Source organism: Hylobates moloch, unplaced genomic scaffold (assembly GCF_009828535.3).
Source record: "Hylobates moloch isolate HMO894 unplaced genomic scaffold, HMol_V3 SCAFFOLD_1, whole genome shotgun sequence".
Classification (NCBI taxonomy): Eukaryota; Metazoa; Chordata; class Mammalia; order Primates; family Hylobatidae; genus Hylobates; species Hylobates moloch.
The window spans coordinates 59,168,930-59,188,438 of NW_026652276.1; the positions used below are offsets into that span (position 1 = coordinate 59,168,930).

Here is a 19,509-nt window from a genome sequence, read left to right on the forward strand (position 1 = left end):
TAGTAGAAGCATTGCCTTTGGATGAATCAGACAGCTCCCCTAATGTCTCAGATGTGAAGACAGAGTGTACGGTCACAGAAATTCATAAGTAAATAGATGTAGTGATGAAAACTTGTGGAAATTCCTTTCAGATTACTTCAATTTTCTTAGAGAAAAAGGAAGCCAGCTCAGCTGAGAGTGAGGACTTGGGGAGTGGGGATAAGTATGGCAGATTCACTAGCAAAGTCTCAAATTTATACTATTAATGAAATGTGCAAAAAAAAAGTCCATTTTATTTTCTATAACTCATTTAATATCCTTCTCAATATTCCACCCTATTTGGAAGGAAGTGAGAGGACGAGGACTTATCTCAAAATGGCCAATTGATAGCTCCAGTTTAACCAACCTCTGTAATGTAAAATATTCAGTCAACTCAAAGTTCAGCTCAATTTCAGAGTTGTACTTTTCACCCTCCTCTTCCCAAGCTGACATCTGGGTATAGGGGAAAGCTTACAGAATTCAAGGGATTATCCCTTCCATGTAGCCTGCCATCCTTGTGCTGGTCTCCACTGTGGGGTGGCTGGTGTGATCCTTAGATATGCCATTGTTTTACAAAGAAATATAAGGTCTGTTATCTTTGCTCAGTAATGGCCTGCTGACACTTCACCTCCACCCCATCCAACTCTCACTGATTCAACCTCTAGTCAAATCTTACTTCTTGTGCAGCTATCTTTATGGAGTTTAGAGGTGACTCCCATTGAATGTCTGGCCTCACCCACTACTGCAGCAAACCACTTTGGGCAAATTCCCAGCAAGACCCCCTCCAGACCACTTTGGGCAAATTCCCAGCAAGACCCCCTCCAAACACAGCTGGACTCTCAGAGCCAGGTACGTTGCCTCAGATTCATCTTTGTAGCCACCTTCATCTACCATTGCCATGTATTACCTCACATGTTGACACAGAGCCACCCTAAGTGACAGCCTCATATGAACATTCCAAAAGAAAAGTTCAACAAAAGCTACTCTATTTTTGGCTTTCTTGAAAACTTGTCAGCCTGGAGAAGGGAAGTCAGAAACCTGTGTCTGATTAATTCTTTCTCACATGTTCTGAGACCAGAAAGAACAGGCTTTTTAACTTTCCTTCTGTCAAAGTCTTCCAGAGTATCAAATCTTCCTTCTTTTGGGCGCTAAGCCTAACTGCTCAGCCTAAATGATAGAAGGATATCTTTGCTATAATGTAAAAGCAAATACGTGAGTCCTCTTGGCACAATTCTAAATACAGCCTTGGATCAACTTGGAACTAGGGATTACTAAAAAGAAAATGTATTAGTTTAATAGTCCTAAGGTATTATCCTTTCCACACCAACAACTGGAAACATAATCAGTGCTTTCTACTTTCTCTGTGTAATTTGGAGAATTGAAAATACCTAACTTTCCACCATAGTGTGCCATTAAAGGATGATTTTTTTCAAACCAGTATTTCATTCTATGATAGTTTTAGTTATACATGTTTTGTTGTTATCATTGTCTTTTCACTTTAATTCTGCATTGAGGTGATTTCCCAAGGGGTACAATTTTTAAAAATCAAACCAATCAATAAACACGCTTTACTGCTATCTAAACTCTAAACCCAAAATATTATACCAAGTGATTATGTTGAGGTTATTTATGCAATCCCTTTTAAAGGTCACTTCTCTAAATTGAAGGCTTTCTATCACACTGGCATTGCCTGTGTTTTGCTCATCATTGTTTAACCTGTAATAACCTGTTTTCCTCTTGGGAGAGGAAAAGCTCATTAATTCACATTAATACACACAGATTTGACAGCCAGTGCTGTTAGGCCTTCGATGCTTATTAATACTTATATACCACAACCTTACTGAGAACTTGTCTTCTTGTCTAATAATGCATTGAAAGCATTATATGAAAGCATAGCTTCACCAAACATGCTTGAGAGTTAACATTATATGTAATGGATCAAAAATGTTTACTTTATTGATTGTTCCCCTTCAAGGTTTAGTAATTTCTTAATCATATAGAGTTGATTATGATAGAGGAAGTCAATTCACTTGAGCTAAGTTTTTTTTGTGACATGAGAACATAGACGTTTTTGGCCTAAACTACAAATATATTGAAGGTTACATAAAATTGTAAGGTAGTAATATTCATGTTTTACAATGGACAAACAAGTATTAAATTCTATAGTGGGAGAAACCTGAAGATATTTAGTCGATAACATCCCCAAATTGTATATTTCATTGTAGTTTTATGTTACATTAGTAGAATTTTTCTGCTAATAAAATTATTTTGTGTTTTTATTTCATGCTGAACACACAAAAACTTTGGAAAACATTTTCCAAACACCAATTGATGATAAACACATGATAATTAAAATTTTATTAAGTTTCCATCTTCTTCAAAGTGCTCTAAAAAACATTAGAATAACTGGTAGTCTTCGTCTTCAGATGCTCACCATTTGTTTTCTGGAACGAGTGATTCCTACTCAATGAAAGTACATCTTTCACTGTTCTGGGTTCTATTTAATCTGAGCAGATATTCAGTGAATACCTACTAAATACAACCACTACCACACTGGGTGATGAAAGGGATAGGCTTTTTAAAATTTCCTTTCAGTTCTCTAAGAAGCTTATGGCTCAACTACAGAGAAGTTGATACACATTTAACAGTTGAGTAATAATCTAATGAATTTCCATTTGAGTGCCCTAGCTGTCCTAATAGAACTCATAAAATGGTTTTAAAAATATTTAAGCTGTATTTAAAAGTGACCTGTGGGAAAGCCCTAGCATATAAACACAGAAAACCAGGTAGGTTGTAGTTAAGCAGCTGCCTACAGAGCCGACTTGAAAGCTACCACTGGGAGGAGCATGTCAAACCTAGATCTAGATTTGAATCAAACTCTACTCCTTACTACTTGTAGGGCTTAGGGCAAGTTGCTTAACTGCACTAAGTCTCAATGTCCTCGGATGTAAAATGGGAACAATTATGCCTAGGTTGCTTAATGGATAGTAAAAATTTTCCATGAAGTGTCTGACATAAATGGTAGGTGCTCAGTAATACATAGCTTAAAAGAGTCCATAAAGAAAAAGGGCTTGAAGGATGGATGCCAAATAAAAAAAAAAGGCATTCTGAATAAAGGGGTTATAAACAAATTCTCAGATCATGGTATATCTAGAGTGACTGTTAGAGTGAGCAAAAGATTATATTAGAACTAGTGAAAAATAAACTGGAATATACAAGGTAGGGCCATATGTTAAAGGGTTTTGAATTTTAGGTTGAATTTTATCCTTTCCAGTAGTTCTCAAATGTTAGTGTGCATTGGAATCACTTATGCTGCCTTCTAAAAATGCTGATTCCCAGAATCCATGCCCAGAGATTTGATTTAGGTGATGTGGGATAGCCACCTTTAGCAAATATCACAAGTGATCCTGATGCTGCAATTCATGCATGACGTACTACCCTTTGCCAAGTGAAATACTAAACTAGGTTTATTCTTTATTGAATGAGTAACATATAGGAAAAAAAGTTATAATTTAAGATCTGTCTTCCAGCTATGTCTAGAATGAATTAAGCATATAAAATATTAAACAGCATTATATTAATCTATTCATAAAATTATCAGGAACTGCAAGACAGTCAAAATCATAGTGGAACATGAATGGCAGATATGAAACATATTTCTAGACTAGAATTGGAAGGACTCTGATTAATTAAGAAAATGAAGGCAATACAAAATCCTAAAAACAACCCCAAAATTTCAAACCTAGAAGACTGGGTGAACAGAATGAAAGAAATTGGTAAGAGACACTGATTTGCAAAAGAAAAGATGATTGAGTTCCATTCCCAGTATGTGTAGCTTAGGATGGCAGCAGGACTGCCCAACGGACATAAATGTTCATTAGAAGTACTAGAATTCTGAGTCTTGAGTGAGAATATGAGACCAATAATAAAAGATTTAAACATCAACACAAAAAGAAATGTTTAAAGCCCTTAGAATGGATCATTTCTTCAAGGAGGAAAATAAAAATGAGAAAAGCAGACGGTCAAAGGAAAAGAAAAATTGTTAAGGAGACCAACAAGCAATTTAAAGAATGTGAATGAAACATGTTCAAATTGACTAATTTTATATTTATTCTCTCTAAAAACTTTAAAAAAAATAAATTTAGAAAAAAATTGTGATTTTTTTTTAAAGAATCCATGTATATTTTATTCAGCACAAATGCAGGTGATACTTCCCCACAAAACTTATAAATTAACAACTGGGAATCTAAACTCCTAATTTTCTGAATCATCCACAACTATCCACTGTATGGAATCCATTCTACAGCAGCAGAGGGGAACTTTAATTTGAAGCAGGAAGTTTCCATGCATTACTACAAATGTCCTCTTTTAATTCTCTAATACATACAGTCAAAATGCCTATGAAGCAAATTTCAATTCACCTTATGCTTTAAATGCTAAGAAAAGCACTTGGGAAACCAACATTATTCTTAAGACTATAAGTGATCCTATCTCTTTATTATATTTTCTCCCATGAAATTTTAAAATCTTAATGTAGTTATATTTAACATGAGTATAAACTGAATTTTGAAATTACTGTCTTTCAGATTCATCCAGCAGTTTAGAATGTTCATACTTGTTTTATGTACTGAGGAAAACAAAAACCTAATCTCTAATGTAGAATATTCTGGCAATCTGTATTAAAAGTTAAATTTATAATTTTATAACAAAGTAATATGGTAAAATATGTAATGTCCAAACATTACATATTTTTTTAAATTCCCCAATGTATGTAAATACAAAATTTATTCCCAACATACATTTTATAGAGGTGTGTTTTCATTTTTTGAAGCAGAGTTCAATGGGCATTTAAAGCCGGCAGTATTACATCTTCAAATCTCTCTCTGAATCTGATCTGACTCCCCTGCTTCCCCCTTTCCCATATTAGGACCCTTGTGATCACACTGGGACAACCCAGATAATCCAGAATAATCTCTCCACCTCAAGATCCTTAATTTGATCAGACCTGCAAAGTCCCTTGTGCCAAGATAACATATACATATTCTTAGGTTCCACTGTTCTGCCTAACACACTGACTAGTTGCCTACAAACCTTTTCACAAACATTTCCCGGAGATGCATTTTTTATCAGAAGTTTTTAGAATCTGGTTGCATACAGAGGGTGCAATATCTACAGACCTAAAGATAGCTAGCAATACAAGTCAAAAAAAAAAAAAAAAGCTTTTGTTAAAACAGCCAACAGGAGCCTATTAGTTGTGGACCTCATATGTTCAATTGATAGATGTGTTATTCTTTCCATTAACACTGTAACAGTTAAACCTCAAGGAAATGTAGGACAGCAATATTTTCAACAGAGGTGAAAATAGTGGGAAACTTTTTAAGTTGTCAAAATAATTGGGAGGAATACTAGTGGCATTTAAAGGGTGGGGGCCAGACATGCCAGATATACTGCAATATGATCACTAGGACTATATACTTAAAAATGAAATGGCAATTTGCATGATTTCTGCAAGTGAAAACTTATTTATAATTACTTGGGCCTGGAACCTAACTCCACTTCACATGTAAATACAAAGTATGTCTGGCATTCTTTATGCAGTAACCATATATGTGTTACCATGTAATCAAGGAAAAAATGTATTTGTTCTACCCAGAACTTAGCAAAGAGTTTCTCAATATTTTGGAAAAAACGTCACCATCAATTATGCTCCTTCAATGTATAATACAATACAATGTGCATTATTAGCTATTGCATTCAACATGCTTTCTATGTATAGATACACATCATTTGGCCAGGCACGGTGGCTCACGCCTGTAATCCCAGCACTTTGGGAGGCCAAGGTCGGGCAGATCACCTGAGGTAGGGAGTTCGACACCAGCCTGACCAACGTGGAGAAACCCCATCTCTACTAAAAATACAAAATTAGCCAAGCATGGTGGCACATGCTGTAATCCCAGCTACTTGGGAGGCTGAGGCAGGAGAATCACTTGAAACCAGGAGGTGGAGGTTGTGGTGAGCCGAGATCATGCCATTGCACTCCAGCCTGGGCAACAAGAGAGAAACTCCATCTCAAAAAAAAAAAAAAAGATACACATCATTATGTCTTCAAGTGTAATTGTGCTCAATTACACACTGGATTTACACACTGGAATGTGTTTATTGTTTTATTTTTATTCCTTTTTTATTTTACAATTAGGGCATTACATTTATTTTCCTAAATTTTTGCATGTAGGTAGGTTAAATTATCTAAGAATTCCACGTTAAGATTATAAAGGAGAAATAATATATTTGTTATACAAAGGGAGGCTTGGGACTGTGCTGGATTTTCGGGGCTATAACTAGCCTTGATTCTCTCTGTGGTACTGATTTTATGTGGTCTTTGAAAATTACAGATGCTACTTACTGCAGTCACCAAATAAATATGAAGATTGCGTTTGACACTTTTATACTTCAAACAATTTAGTTGGCTGCTTAGAGCTTTGTCATATGCCATGTCTAACAGTCCAGAACTTGTCCCTCTACTAGGCCCCAGGGACTTTCCTCCAGCACTACTCAGTATATAATGAAAGGATATGAGAACATTAAGTGATATTATTTTATTACACTAGTAATATAGGGTAATAAGAAAATAGGTCCCAATTTTAAAAAACAGAAACAGAAGTGTTATGATGCCAGTTATCTAGAAAACTAAAAGAATTATTTGGTTTGTGTAAAAAGTGTATTTTATCTCAATAAGATATACAGTATGGCCATACAAAGGGGGTTAGATGTAGAATGTTACGCAGTAGGTGACGGTAAAAGAAACAATGATTTACTCTCTTTTTTAAAAAAGTGAATTAATATTTTATATTCTTATCTCCAAATGTGAGGAAATAATTTTCAACCTCTCAGAGAATTTCTGAATTATGTATTCAGTGTTTAGAGGGAAAGATATTTCCTTTAAAAGGAAATATACTGGATAACCCTAGGTAAGAGAAGATACACACATAATCTAAATATATGTGGGCTTTTATACAGCCTATTTCTCCTTATCAAACTTATCAAAAAATGGTAATTCAGAAGCCTTGAAAAACAGATATTTACTGTAGTTTTCCTGACAAGTACAGCACAGACTAAGTTGGTTTTGTTTGTTTGTTTGTTTGTTTGTTTGAGACGGAGTCTAGCTTTGTCGCACAGGCTAGAGGGCAGTGGCACGACCTTGGCTCTTGCAACCTCTGCCTCCCAGGTTCAAGCGATTCTCCTGCCTCAGACTCCCAGGTAGCTGGGATTACAGGCACCCGCCACCACACCTCACTAATTTTTGTATTTTTAGTAGAGACAGGGTTTCACTATGTTGGTCAAGCAGGTCTCAAACTCCTGACCTCAAGTGATCTGCCCGCCTCAGCCTCCCAAAGTTCTGGGATTACAGGCATGAGCCACCACGCCCAGCCAGACTAAGTTGTATATAGCACACATCATATAGGAAGTTGCCTAAAATGCCTCTTGACATTTCTCCCTCCTCCCAAAATGTCACACTTATGGCATTATTAGGTTTTATTTATTAGTCTCTGTATATTTTCAAATTATTACCCTTCTTACCAGGCTCTTAGGATAAGGTTTTCACACCTGAGGATGATTGCTTTTCTTAAGAGACCAGCTTACCAAGAATTCTGCCAAATAAAATGCATCTCAAATTTCAAAATTAAGCTTTATTTATCGCACACCCCAATTGGTCTGAAAGTCTTTTGCTTCTACTCCTTGACTGTGTCTCATGAACCATCCTACTCAGATGCTCTGGGCCCTTCTGTACCTAATCAGTCTATAATACAACTTGTACCATCTCAAATCAGGAGCCAGACCAGAAGTTCCTAAATCTGAGATTTTCTATGGTGTCTGAGTCATTAGAGTTATTACTAGAGTCTATTTGCATAGGCAATTCTGTGCATGTTTTCTTCATCTTCAAGCAGTTTTTTTTTTCTTTTTCCTATGAACCCTAGACCTAATTTACCACTTCTAAAATCCTTCCAAGATGGACTTTTAACTTCTTCAGGAGCTAGCTACATTGAAACAAGTTAGGAAGCTTTCATTTTAACATTCCCTTTTCATAAGACATTAACTTTTTATTCCTTCACTTTAGACTATTTCAACATTCACTTTATCTTTGTGTTTTGTTGTTGTTGTTGTTGCTGTTGACAGGATCTCACTCTGTCACTCAGGCTGGAGTGCAGTGGTGTGATTATGGCTCATTGTAGCCTTGACCTCCTGGGTTCAAGCCATCCTCTGCCTCAGCCTTCCCAGTAGCTGTGACTACAGGCACGTGCCACCATGCCTAATTTATTTTATTTTATTTTTTGTAGAGACAGGGTCTTGCTCCATTAAGTAGGCTTTCTTCATCCTGGCCTCAAGTGATCCTCCTGCCTTTCTTTAAAAAAAAAAAAAAAAGACAAATCTATTAAAAACAACTATAGCTGCAATAATTTGTCAAGGGACACAAACCATAAAATACACAAAACATGTCAACAAAAGAAACTGAGAGGGGGGAGTAAAAGAGTTGAGTTTGTGCAAGTGATCAAAGTTATTATCAGCCTAAAACAACCTGTTATTAGTATAAAATGTTTTATGCAAGCCTAATGGTAACTACAAAGCGAAAACCTATAGTAGATATACAAAGGATAAAAATAAAGAATTCAAAGCACACCGTTACCAGTGTAAGGTATCCTAGGTACCAGGGGCAAAATCTGCACAGGTCTGCAGCAACCTCAATTCCTGCCTCCTCAGCAAAGAATCCGACTGAGGGACATAAGACAGAAAGAGGGACTGAGGGCCGGGCACGGTGGCTCATGCCTGTCATCCCAGGACTTTGGGAGTCTGGGGTGGGTTGATCACGAAGTCAGGAGTTTGAGACCAGCCTGGCCAATAGGGTGAAACCCCATCTCTACTTAAAAAAGAAAAAGACTGAGGCAAGTTTCAGAACAGGAGTGGAAGTTTATTTAAAAAGCTTTAGAGCAGGAAAGGAAGGAAAGTACACTTGGAAGAGACCCAAGCAGGCACCGAGAAGGTCAAATGCAGCATTTAACCTTGATCCTAGGAGTTTACAGGCTGGCCCACCTCTGGCATCTTGCAACCTTTTTCCTTGATTCTTCCCTTAGGGTGGCCTGCCTGCATGCACAGTGCCCTCCTTATGCTTGGGGAGTGTGCATGCACAGTGTGTTCAGGAAGTTGTACACATGCTCATCTGAGGCTTTCTTCCCTTTTCCAGTGGAGTGCCCCTGGAAGGTCATACTCAGCCATTTTGTCACTTAATGCATGTGCCCAGGCTCACTAGCCCAATACCTGAGATTTTACTGGAAGCCCTTTTTGCTTCTCCCTGGTGTCTGCGTTCAAATAACACTTTAACGTTAACAGCTTGTGGACCATTAGGAGATTGTCTGTTCCTGGTGCCAGCTGCCAAATTATCATTTTTAGAGAGCCAATGTGATAACTGTCAGTCAAACCATCACCTGACATTCCTAGTGGGTGGGGGAGAGACCTCTCCTGCCCCACTCATGCCTGTCTAACTTGTAATAATACCAGTATGGAAAATTATCAAACCACAAAGGATGACAGCAACAGAGGAAGAGAGAAACAAAGGGTCTACAAATTAACTAGAAAACAATTAACAAAATGGCAATAGTAAGACCTTACCTATGAATAATTACTTTGAATGTAAATGGATTAAATTTTCCAATCAAAAGACACAGAGTGGCTGAATGAATAAAAAAACAAGACTCATCTACATGTTGCCTACAAGTGACTCACTTCACCTTTAAGGACTCACAAAGACTGAAAGTAAAGGGATGGAAAAAAGATATTTCACACAAATAAAAACCAAAAGAGAATGTGGACAAAATAGACTTTAAATCAAAACTGTAAAACAGACAAAGAAGATCATTATAGGGTCAATTCATCAAGCAGATATAACAATTATAAATATATATATGCATCCAACATTATAGCACCTAAATATATAAAGCAAATATTATAATATCTGAAGAAAGAGGCAGACAAGAAAACATTGGACTTGAATTACAATTTATACCAAATGGACTTAACAGACATTTACAGAATATTTTATCCAACAATTGCAGAATAAATATTCTTCTCATCACCACATAGAACATTCTCCAGGATACATCATTAGTTAGTTAGCTCACAGAACAAGTCTTAACAAATGTATAAAGACTGAAATCATATCAAATATCTTTTCTAGCCACAATGGCATGAAACTAGATAATAATAACAGGAGGAATCTTGGAAAACTTCACAAGCATGTGAAAATTAAACGGCACACTCCTTAACTACCAATGAGTCAAAGAAGAAATTAAAAGGGAAATTTAAAAATATCTTGAGACATCGCTTCTCGGTCTTTTGGCTAAGATCAAGTGTAGTGTAAAAATATCTTGAGACAAACAAAAATGGAAATATAACATACCAAAGCTTACAAAATGCAGCAAAAACAGTCCTGGCAGGAAAGTTTATAGCAATAAAAACACCTACGCCAAAATAGTAGAAATATCTCAAACAACCTAATGGGAGAGGCTTCAAGATGTCTGATTAGAGGCATCTACTTGCCTCCTCTGCTAAGAAGAACCAAACTAGTCAGTAGTCACACTTCAAATAGATCATCCAGGAAAGAACACTGGAATTCAACAGAGAAGTGACGGGAAACACCTAAAGTAAGGAAAAAGAGGGAAGCATGACAGCCTCCTTGGTGGAGACTGAGATTGGCTATGAGCCAAGAGAGACTCCCCAAGCTTGGAAAAAGATAAGTGAGGGAGCCCCAGCAACCCACATTCCCAAAATGATTCCTATAATCCTAGCCTCAAGTGAGCCCCTCAACATTCACTAGCCCTGAGGCTAACAAAAGAAGCTCCCTACAAACTGCACGAAGGCACGGCTCCAGAGAGCACACACTGGATCCCACAAAACCCTGAATCCTAAGCAGTGGCAGCACAGCACCACTTTAAGAGCCTACTCCACACTGGACTGCATACTACCCTACAGCTGGGGTGACGAGAGAGTCACCAGCAGCAAACCTACCCCACTGCAGAGGGTTTGCCAAGCATTCTCACACACCCTCAAGGACAAATTCCACTGCCTGCAACTGCCACAGCTGCACAGCAAAGCCCATGCCTCCTAGCTGCCTGCCTAAGACTGCTCCCAGGACAAGCAACTCTGTCCTCGCCAGTAGCAGGGACACAGCACAGCCACTGTGACTTCCAATTGAGCATTCTGCTGGGGGTCTAGGGTCCATTCCACCACTGCATACCACCACTAGCATCTATATGCACTACTTGAGGGTCTAAGAGCACAGCCCAGTGTGGCTCCAACCCCCCACTCCAGTACCTGAGCACACCGTCCAAAGCCCTGGGGAATGCCCAGCCAAGTCCACTACTGGTGGCACACCTGAGCACCCCTCATGGGATCTGAGGTCAGGTCCACTCAACCCGCCGCCACCACCAAACACACACACCACCCAGATTGATAAAGAAAACATCATGAGATCTAAAGAGATAGATTCCAATATAATAATAGTGGGGACTGTCAGCATTAGACAGACCATTTAGATAGAAAATAAGCAAATTAACATTGGATTTAAACTGGACTTTAGACAAAATGAACCTAATTGACATTTACAGAACATTTTTTTCCAACAACTGCAAAATAAATATTCTTCTAATCAGAACATGAAACATTCTCCAGAACAGACCATATGTTAGGCCACAAAACAAGCCTCAACAAATTTTAGAAAGTCAAAATCATATTAGATATCTTTTCAGACTACAGTGGAATAAAACTTGGAATCAATGCCAAGAGGGACTTTGAAAGCTATCCAAATTCATGGAAATTATACAACACACTCCTGAGAAACGATGGGGTCAATGATGAAATTAAGATAAAAAGTTTAAAAAAAAAATTTCTTGAAACAGAAATTTTGTGAAAAAGAGAATATAGCATACCAAAACTTGTATTTTACAGAAAAACAGTGCCAAGAGGGAAGTTTATAGTAATAAACACCTACATCAAAAAAATAGAAAGATTTTAAATAAATAACAATGCACTGCAAGGAACCAGAAAAGCAGAAACAAGCCAATCCCGAAGTCAGCAGCAAAAGAGAAATAATAAAGATCAGATCTGAACTAAACAAAATGAAGACTAAAAAAGCAATACAAAGCATCAGTGAAATGAAAAGTTTGTTTTTGAAAAAGTTAAGTAAAATTGATAAATCACGAGTTAGACTAACCAAAAAAAAGAAGACAGTAGATCAACATAAACAAAATCAGAAATGAAAAAGGAGTCATTACAACTGATACCACAGAAATACAGAAGATCATCCTAGACTATTAATAACTATATGCTCACAAACTGAAAAATCTAAAGAAAATGGATAATTTCTGGAAGCATACAACCTACCAAGCGTTAATTAGGAAGAAATAGAAAACCTGAACAGACAATAATGAGCAGCAAGATTGAATCAGTGATAAAATGTCTCTCAACAAAGAAAAGCCCAGGACCAGGTGGATTCACTACTGAATTAAAGAAAAATTAATACCAATCCTCTTCAAACTATTTCAACAAATTGAAGAATGAGGGAATCTCCCTAACTCATTCCATGAGACCAGCATTACCTGATACCAAATCAAAGACACAGCAAAGAAAACTATACACTAATATCCCTGATGAGCAGACACAAAACTCCTCAACAGTACATCAAAAAGATCATTCAGTATGATCAAGTGGAAATTCTATCAGGGATGCAAGGATGGTTCAACATACGCAAATAAATGTTATACATCGAATCAACAGAATGAAGCACAAAAACCACATGATCATTTCCATAGATGCAAAAAAAAAAGCATTTGACAAAGTTCAACATCCATTAACATTGAAAACTCTCACAAAAAACAAAAGGTATGGAAGGAATATACCTCAACGCAATAAAGGCCATATATGACAAGCCCACAGCTAACATCATACTCAATGGTGAAAAGTTGAAAGCTTTTCCTCCAAGATCAGAAACAAAACAAGGAAGCCTATTCTCACCACTTCTATTCAACAAAGTACTGGAAGTCCTAGCCAGAGCAATTAGGCAAGAAAAAGAAATAAAAGGCATCCATATAGGAAAGGAGTGAAATTGTCTTTGCTGATGACATGATTTAATATTAAGAAAGCCCTAAAGATTCGACCAATAAACTGCTAGAACTGATAAGTTCAGTAAAGTTGCACATTACAAATTCAACATACAAACATCAGTAGCATTTCTGTACACTAACAGTGAACTATCTGAAAAAGAAATCAAGAAAACAATCCCATTTATAAGAGCATCAAAAAAAGAACTTAGGAATAAATTAACAGTCAGTTGATTTTTGACAAAAGGACCAAGAACACATAATGGAAAGGGACAATCTCTTCAACAAATAGTGTTGGGAAAGCTGCATAACCACAAGCAGAAGAATGAAATTGGACCCTTATCTCACACCATGTATAAAAATCAACTAAAAACACATAAGACTTCAACTTTAAAGCTATTAGAAGAAACACAGGGTCTCAAGACATGAAAATAAATTAGTATGATATACCACATTAACAGAATAAAATATTTTTATCATATGATCATCTCAAAAGATGCAGAAAAAGCATTTAACTAAGTTCAACACTGTTTCAGAGACACACTCTCAACAAACTGGAAATAAATGAAAAATGCCTAAACACAATAAAGGCTGTACATGAAAAGCCCACAGCTAACATCATACACAACTGTGAAAAAAATGAAAGCTTTTCCTCTAAAATCAGGAACAAAACAAGAATGCCCACTCTCACCACTTCTACTTAACATAATACTAAAAGTCCTAGACAGAGCAATTCAAAAACAAAATGAAATATAAAAGCCATCTGAATTGGAAAGAAGTAAAAATATCCCTGTTTGCTAACAACATGATCTTATATAGAAAACCCCAGGCTGGGCACAGTGGTTCACATCTGTAATCTCAGCACTTGGGAGGCCAAGGTGGGAGGATCACTTGAGTTTAAGAGTTCAAAATCAGCCTTGTCAACATAGTGAGACCTTGCTTCTACAAAACAAAAATTTTTTAATTAGCCAGGTATGGTGGCACATACCTGTGGTCCCAGCTGCTTGAAAGGCTGAGGCGGGAGGATCACTTGAGCTCAAGAGTTCAAGGTTTCAGTGAGCTATGATCACACCACTGCACTCCAGCTCAGGTGAGAGAACAAGATCCCATTTCTAAAATAAAAAAGATAGAAAACCACAAACACTTAAAAATATATATTATAAACAATAAATGAATTCAGTTAAGTTGCAGGACACAAAACCAACATACAAAAATAAGTTGCCTTTCTATACACTAACAACAAACTACCTGAAAAGCAAATTATGAAAGCAATCCCATTTACAAAAGTACTGCAAAGAATAAAATGCTTTGAAATAGGAATAAACCTAGGAAAAAAAGAGGTGAAAGATTTATATACTAAAAACTACAAAACATTGCTGAAAGAAATTAAACAAGAGACAACAAATGTAAATACATCCTGTGTTGCTGAATTGGAAAACTTAGTATTGTTCAAATGTCTATACTACTCAAAGCAATTTACAGATTCAATGCAATCCCTTCAAAATTTCAAAGACATGTTTTACAGAAATAGAAAAAAGTTTATATACTTCATATAGAACAAAAGATTATGAACCAAATCAATCCTAACAAAGAACAACGCTACAGGCATTGCATTTCCTGATTTCAAAATATTTTATGAAGCTACAGTAATCAAAACAGTATGGTACATGGTACTGGCATAAAGACAGTCATATAGACCAATGGAAAAATAGAAAACCCCAAAGGAAACCTACACATATATGGTCACTGACCTTTGGCAAGGATGCAAAGAATACATGTTGGAACAATGATAGTCTTTTTCAACAAATGTGAGGAAAACTGAATATTCACATGTACAAGAACAAAATTGAACCCTTATCTTACACGGTATACAAAATCAACGCAAAATGGATTAAAGACTTCTGAACTTAGGTCTTCTGAAGACCTAAGACCTGAAACTCTGAAACTCCTAGAAGAAAACATAGGATCAGGACTCCTTGACTTTGGTCTTGGTGGTGATTTTATGGATGTGACCCCAAAAGCAAAATAAATAAGTAGGACTATATCAAACTAAAAATCTTCTGCACAGCAAAAGAAACATCGACAGCATGAAAAGGCAACCTACAGAATGGGAGAAAATATTTGTGAAAACAACATATCTGGTAAGTGGCTAATCCCCAGAATGTACAAGGAATTAATAGAGCTCAAAGCAAAAAAACTAATAAGCCAACAACAACAACAACAACAACAACAACAACAAAAATGGGCTAAGGGCTTGACTAGACATTTCTCCTGAGAAGACTTCAGCTTTTCCAGTTTAGAAAGGATAGTGGAAGCAGCATATCTATTGTAGCTAACATTTTAGCACAAAGACCAGAGGAATAGGAGTTTTTCCTTAAGAATGCTTATATATTACAGTTCTATCACTGAAGAGTGATTTTTGAAGCTAGTGGTCTTCTAGTATACAATAAGGTCAACTTATTTTGAAACACAAAAGCACAATAGAGAATTAGCTTCCATCAATATACGTACTATACTGAATACAGCTGGCTTGAGGAAACTTCTTTTTAAGAACATTCTATGAGTGACTGCTAAATCCTATTTCTGATCTTTCTACATGTTGGCCCAAAAGTTTTCCTTTGTCATATTCTCCCACAGCTATAATTTAACCATCACTGGTTGGAGCAGTTCTATTGTTCCAAGCTGAAATTCATTGTCTCGGATGGAGGTAGGTCTTATTGAGCCACTATTTCATACAAATTTAGAAGACAGTTATTTACTGATGATCAATTAATAAATCTCATGTGCTGTTACTGCTTGAGGCAGCCAAATTGGAATGCTGTAAAAAATATACCCATATTTTTTAAAATACTGAAACATGGGCTTAAAGACAATTATTTTATTCTTCACTAAATTTTCAGCAACATTAGTTTTAACGAAGACTTGGTTTGTGGGAAGAACGATGAAAAAAGAGAAAAAAGTAAATGGAGGGTTAGGATTGGCTTCAGAGAAAATTTAGGCTTGGCTTTGCTACAAATAATGTGTCATTTTTCCATAAATGAATTAAATAACTTTAAATTTATTTAATTGGTCCAGATCATATTAATCTGGATTTCCTGGGAAAAATACATACATACTAATGCTGAAATCTAGTATAAAAGGCTTTTTGAACTGTCAAAATTCAGTGTCTGATATCAAGGATATAAATTACTCAACTCTACTAGCAAAGCTGAAAGGATTTTAACCTTAATGAGAGATTGTGATAACCATTGTGTTAACAGGTCATGGAAATTTACATGACAAAAGACACCAGTCATATCATGATTACTCCTCAGAAGCATCCAATGTTTCACTCAGAGCATATTAGTCTTCTATGACTACCATAACAAATTGCCACAAATTTAGTGGCTTAAAAAAATGCAGATTTATTATTTTACAGTTCCCATAGGCCAGAGTCAGGTGAACTCAAATGAGTCTCTGCTTAAAGTCTCACAAAGCCAAAGTCAAGAACTCAGCAGGGCTGCATTCCTTATGGAAGGCTCTAGAAGAGAATCAGTTTCCTTGCTCATTCAGATTATTGGCAGGATGCAGTTCCTTGCAGTTGTAGGACTGATGTCTCCATTCTCTTACTGGCTGTCAGTTGAGGGCTATTCTCAGATTCTAGAGGCTCTATCTCTGACAGGGAAGTTAGGAGGTATCATGTTTAAAAGCTAATGTGAATGATTAGATTGGGCCCACCTGAATAATCTATGATACTCTCCCCATCTCGAGGTCTAGGCTCTTAATCACATCCACGCAATCCCCCTTGCCACGTGATGTATGTAACATATTGACAATTTAAGAATCACACAATTTGTAAATTTTAAAAGGAGGGTTTATTTCTTATGGAAGTTACAACCTGCAAGCTAAGAAGCAGCCTCTGGCCAAACCCAGAGGCAGGCACTTTGAAGGAGGAGGGATTAGGGCAGGAGCTTTATGCTGAATGGGTGGTCTAAACATACATATTCAACAGCTTGCAGGAGGAGCTAGATTCACAAAGGGGGGTTACTGAATAAACATGTACGTTACATACAACCATGTTCATTTTAGGATGAAGACTTAACATTTAAATGTATTACAATTAGGCCGTGTACATCAAAAGGGGAAGCAGGGGCATGAAGGCATTCAGTGCCTCTGTAAACCAGCCAGAACCAGTCCATGGCGGGTGATATCTTATCATGAGAAAGTTACTGAAATCAGTCTGTGGTCCAGTCAAAGCTGTAGTTATGGCCTGTGGCACAGGGGGTTAGTCACTGTCTAGCAATGGATGAGATGCAATTGTGAAAATGGCCATACTGCCCAAAGCAATTTATAGATTCAATGCTATTCCCAACAAACTACCATTGACTTTCTTCACAGAATTAGAAAAAACTACTTTAAATTTCATATGGAAACAAAAAAAGCCCATATAACCAAGACAATCCTAAGCAAAAAGAACAAAGGTGGAGGCTTCATGCTACCTGACTTCAAACTATACTACAAGTCTACAGTAACCAAAACAGCATGGTTCTGGTACCAAAACAGATATATAGACCAATGGAACAGAACAGAGGCCTCAGAAATAATGCCACACACCTACAACCATCTGATCTTTGACAAACCTGACAAAAACAAGCAACAGGGAAAGGATTCCCTATTTAATAAATGGTGTTGGGAAAACTGGCTAGCCATATGCAAAAAACTGAAACTGGATCCCCTTCCTTATACCTTATACAAAAATTAACTCAAGATGGATTAAAGATGTAAGCGTAAAACCTAAAACCATAAAAAGCCTAGAACAAAACCTAGGCAATACCATTCAGCACATAAGCATGGGCAAAGACTTCATGACTAAAACACCAAAACCAATGGCAACAAAAGCCAAAATTGACAAATGGGATCTAATTAAACTAAAGAGCTTCTGGATAGCGAAAGAAACTAACATCAGAGTGAACAGGCAACCTACAGAATGGGAGAAAATTTTTGCAATCTATCCATCTGATAAACGTCTAATATCCAGAATCTACAAGGAACTTAAACAAATTACAAGAAAAAAACAAACCCCATCAAAAGGTGGGCAAAGGATATGAACAGACACTTCTCAAAAGAAGACATTTATGTGGCCAAAAAACATATGAAAGAAAAGTTCATCATCACTGGTCATTAGAGAAATGCAAATCAAAACCACGATGAGATACCATCTCATGCCAGTTAAAATGGCAATCATGAAAATGTCAGGAAACAACCAATGCTGGAGAGCATGTGGAGATATAGGAACGCTTTTACACCATTGGTGGGAGTGTAAATTAGTTAAACCATTGTAGAAGACAGTGTGGCAATTCCTCAAGGATCTAGAACCAGAAATACCATTTGACCCAGCAATTCCATTAATGGGTATATACCCAAAGGATTATAAATCATTCTACTATAAAGACACATGCACACTTACGTTTATTGCAGCACTATTTACAATAGCAAAGACTTGGAACCAATCCAAATGTTCACCAATGATAGACTGGGTAAAGAAAAAGTAGCATATGTGTGTGTGTGTGTGTGTGTATATATATATATATATATAAAATGGAATACTATGAAGTTATAAAAAAGAATGAGTTCGTGTCCTTTGCAGGGACATAGATGAAGCTGGAAACCATCATTCTCAGCAAACTAACACAAGAACAGAAAAACAAACACCGCATGTTCTCACTCATAAGTGGGAGCTGAACAATGAGAACACATGGACACAGGGAGAGGATCATCACATACTGGGGCCTGTCGGGGGTTGGGAGACAAGGGGAGGGAGAGCAGGAGGACAAATACCTAATGCATGCAGGACTTAAAACCTAGATGACAGGTTGATGGGTGCAGCAAACCACCATGGCACATGTATACCTATGTAACAAACCTGCAAGTACTGCACACGTATCCCAGAACTTAAAGTATAAAAAAGCAAAAAAATAAAAAATAAAAAAGGAAAAAATATTTTACTCTAAAACTTTTTCAGTTGAACACTTCTGATAAGTCACCACAAGATGGAGGTACATCTGAAGTTTGACTTAGATACGTTTTTAAAGTATTGAGTACATGAAAGCTGTTTTCAATAATAGACAATCGCCCGGGCCCAGTGGCTCACGCCTGTAATCCCAGCACTTTGGGAGGCCGAGGCAGGTGCATCACCTGAGGTCAGGAGTTCAAGACCAGCCTGGCCAACATGGTAAAACCCCATCTCTACTAAAAACACAAAAAATTAGCGTGGCGTGGTGGCGGGCGCCTGTAATCCCAGCTACTCAGGAGGCTGAGGCAGGACAATCGCTTGAACCTGGGAGGCAGAGGTTGCAGTGAACCG

At 37.0% G+C, this 19,509-nt stretch overlaps 1 protein-coding gene across 3 annotated transcripts in view; it reads right to left on the reverse strand.

The window, feature by feature from the left end:
* Positions 1-19,509, reverse strand: part of NUP35 (nucleoporin 35) — a 95,584-nt gene that overhangs the window by 26,550 nt on the left and 49,525 nt on the right. Inside the window, exon 10 of one of the 3 annotated variants that reach the window (XR_009214001.1) lies at positions 14,155-14,278. The exons of the other annotated variants lie outside the window; for them this stretch is intronic. The gene's annotated coding sequence lies outside the window, so the exon portion shown is untranslated. The remainder of the gene's footprint in view (positions 1-14,154; positions 14,279-19,509) is intronic. 3 annotated transcript variants of the gene reach the window in all.